Below are 3,857 nucleotides of genomic sequence, written 5' to 3'. Positions count from 1 at the left end.
TAAATGTAAGGCTAGAAACTATAAAACTCCTAGAGGAGAACATAGGCAAAACACTCTCCGACATAAATCACAGCAGGATCCTCTATGACCCACCTCCCAGAATATTGGAAATAAAAGCAAAAATAAACAAATGGGACCCAGTTAAACTTAAAAGCTTTTGCATAACAAAGGAAACTATAAGTAAGGTGAAAAGACAGCCCTCAGATTGGGAGAAAATAATAGCAAATGAAGCAACAGACAAAGGAATAATCTCAAAAATATACAAGCAACTCCTTCAGCTCAATTCCAGAAAAATAAATGACCCATTTTTCAAAAATTTCAAAAATAATATTTAGTTCCATTGAATGTATAGAATGTTCATCTGAAATTGGGATTTTGTATGTGATATACATGCACATGGAGAAGCGGAGACGTTTCCATAAATATGTAAATAGCCATTACATAGATGGCTAAAGGCTGGGATGGAGAATGACTTTATATTTTTTACAGTGATGGACAAAAGCTATAATTTCGGTGGTCAGTGAATATTGCTGCATAGTTCCCAAGAGCAAGAACTCTGGTATCAGAGTCAGGCTCATCTTAGTTTGATTGCAACTTAATATCTTAATGATTTTGTACAAATTACTGAAACCTTTTGCTTTTATTTTACAAATATAAAATGAGTATCAGAATACCACCTCTTGGTTGGGTTAAGTTCCAGACATAATTATTATTCTATTAAATATTGTTTGAAATATGCTGCTCTTAATATCAAATGATAGATTGCTTATAGTAAATCTTCTGTGACATACATCTTTGCTCAATGTACAATAATCCAAAACTTAAAATATGCAATTTAAGATGTATTATGTTCTGTATTGTTTCAGATGAACTGAATTTCTGTTGGGTCCTCTGAGTCTACCCTACCTCATGGAAATCCAAAACAACGTCACAGATTTTGTTTTCATAGGGTTGTGGGGAAATAAGAAAATGGAGTTACTGTTTGTCTTCCTGTCCCTGCTCTGTTACCTGGCTGTCTTACTGGGGAGTGTTGTCACCTCACTCACCATCAGCTGCAGCCATCTCATGCAGCAACCGAGGTACTGCTTCCCCTGTCACCTCTCCCTCATGGATGTCAGCTACACCTCCACGGTGGTCCCCAGGCTAATCAGGGACTTAGCTGCAGCAAGAAAAACATTCCCTATAACAACTGTATGACCCAGCTCTTCACTGCCCACTTGCTGGCAGGTGTGGAAATTTCTTCTTGGTGTCCATGGCTTTTGATCACTACGTCACCATTGTCAACCCCTGCACTACATGGTCATCATGAACAGACAGAGGTGTAACATGTTGATCGTCCTGGCCTGGGCTGTGGGTTTTTGGCATTCTATTGCTTTACTTCTCATGGTACTCAAGCTACCTTTCTGTGGTCCTAATCAGATAGGTCACTACCTATGTGAGGTGAAGACTCTTTTGAAACTGGTGTGCAAAGATGTTCATGTTGTGAGTATCTTAGTGATTGCAAATTCAGAAATTGTGGTGGTTGTCATATTTCTTGTTCTAGTAGCTTCTTACATAGTCATATTATATAACCTTAGAACACATTCTTCTGCAGGGGGAAAAAAAGCTCTCTCAAAGTGTCATTCTCACACAACAGTTGTAGTGTTATTCTTTGTGCCCTGTATCTATACTTACATTCTACCTGAAGAGAGCGAGAACAAGGACAAGGACATCTCTGTGTTTTACACTGTGATTGCCCCCATGCTGAACCCTCTCATCTACACCCTGAGAAACATGAAGATGAAAATCGCCATGAGGAAGATATGGTCTAAAGTGACACATTCAGGTTTAAAGTAAATAGGGTGATATTCATTATGATTTTGGGCTTCCCTGGTGGCTCAGAGGTTAAAACGTCTGCTTGCAATGCAGGAGACCTGGGTTCAATCCCTGGGTCAGGAAGATCCCCTGGAGAAGGAAATGGCAATCCACTACAGTATTCTTGCCTGGAGAATCCCATGGACGGAGGAGCCTGGTGGGCTACAGTCTACGGGGTCGCAAAGAGTCAGACACGACTGACTGACTTCACTTCACTTCAATTCATTATGATTTAGGTTTCATGTCTTGTCTTCAGGACCTGTGTCCTTTGAGGTATTAGAAGAAACATATACACTTTCTTTGAGGAATTGAAATAAATGTCATCTGGCATTCAGTTCAGTCACTCAGTCATGTCCGACTCTTTGTGACCCCATGGACTGCAGCACACCAGGCTTCCCTGTCCATCGCCAACTGCTGGAGTTTACTCAAACTCATGTCCATTGAGTTGGTGATGCCATCCAACCATCTCATCCTCTGTCATCCCCTTCTCCTGCCTTCCATCTTTCCCAGCATCAGTGTCTTTTCCAATGAGTCAGCTCTTTGCATGAAGTGGTCAAAGTATTGGAGTTTCAGCTTCAACATCAATCCTTCCAATGAAGATTCAGGACTGATTTCCTTTAGGATGGAATGGTTGGATCTCCTTGAAGTTCAAGAGACTCTCAAGAGTCTTCTCCAACATTGCAGTTCAAAAGCATCGATTCTTCAGTGCCCAGCTTTCTTTATAGTCCACCTCTCTATGCCTGGCATTAAGTTAGCCAAAGAACCATGCTGCTGTGATTCAGACTATAAACTGCACTTTAAAGGATCCAACTAGTTTTGTGTACGAGCACTTAGAGGAATGCAAGAATTGTCCTTCTAAAGCATATCTTTTATTGTATGACCGACTTGCCCCCAAATTGCTGAGGAACCCTATTTTCCTTGGAATAAAATCCAACAGTCTCGCTTGTGCAATAGAAAATTAAGTATGACAATCTAATTTCATAAATCATCACACTGAAAGAAATTATGAGGTTACAATGAGACTGTATGTTAAAGGAAACCTGGGTGACTCCTCAATTCGTTTGGTTTTATGCCTTTGTCTTGGAAATTTGTTCTAATTATATTGTTTTTGACAATGAATGTTTATGAAATGAGAAAATATTATGCTCCATAAAATGAAATATTAATTTGGCTACCAGCTGTTAAATTCTGCTAGGGTATGGATACAAGAAACTCATACTAGGTGCTTTGCATGGGATTTGGTGACAAGAAACTCATACTAGGTTCTTTCTTGTTTCTTCATTATTTTCCCTCAATTTCCTCTCATTAGATGCTTTTATCCAGCTACATTGGGATCATCTACATTCTCTAAACTTACCCTAAAATCTGGTAATCTATGACTTTTTCTTCTATTTTCTCTGGCTAGGATCCCTCTACTCTTATGTTTTAGGGTCAAAGTCTTAAATATTATTCACATTTCAAATATTTTCTTAATCAGGAATATTTTGCAGATCCATAAATAGACCAATAAAGGAGAGAAATGGTAGGGACATAACAGAAGCAGAAGATATTAAGAACAGGTGGCAAGAATACACAGAAGAACTATACAAAAAAGATCTTCATGACTCAGATAATCATGATGGTGTGATCATTCACCTAGAGCCAGACGTCCTGGAATGTGAAGTCAAGTGGGCATTAGGAAGCATCACTATGGACAAAGCTAGTGGAGGTGATGGAATTCCAGTTGAGCTATTTCAAATCCTGAAAGATGATGCTGTGAAAGTGCTGCACTCAATATGTCAGCAAATTTGTAAAACTTGGCAGTGGCCACAAGTCTGCAAAAGTTCAGTTTTCATTCCAATCCCTAAGAAAGGCAATCCCAAAGAATGATCAAACTACCACACAGTTGCACTCATCTCACATGCTAGTAAAGTAATGCTCAAAATTCTCCAAGCCAGGCTTCAGCAATACGTGGACCATGAACTTCCAGAAGTTCAAGCTGGTTTTAGAAAAGGCAGAGAAAC

At 39.3% G+C, this 3,857-nt stretch overlaps 1 pseudogene; it reads left to right on the top strand.

Moving 5' to 3' along the window:
- Positions 1–909: 909 nt before the first annotated feature.
- Positions 910–1,836, top strand: LOC122452912 (annotated as a pseudogene).
- Positions 1,837–3,857: the final 2,021 nt, after the last annotated feature.

The sequence above is a fragment of the Cervus canadensis genome, chromosome 14, assembly GCF_019320065.1.
Source record: "Cervus canadensis isolate Bull #8, Minnesota chromosome 14, ASM1932006v1, whole genome shotgun sequence".
Lineage (NCBI taxonomy): Eukaryota > Metazoa > Chordata > Mammalia > Artiodactyla > Cervidae > Cervus > Cervus canadensis.
The sequence above is the reverse complement of the archived record's forward strand: the minus strand, read 5'-3'. Positions and strand labels throughout refer to the sequence as shown.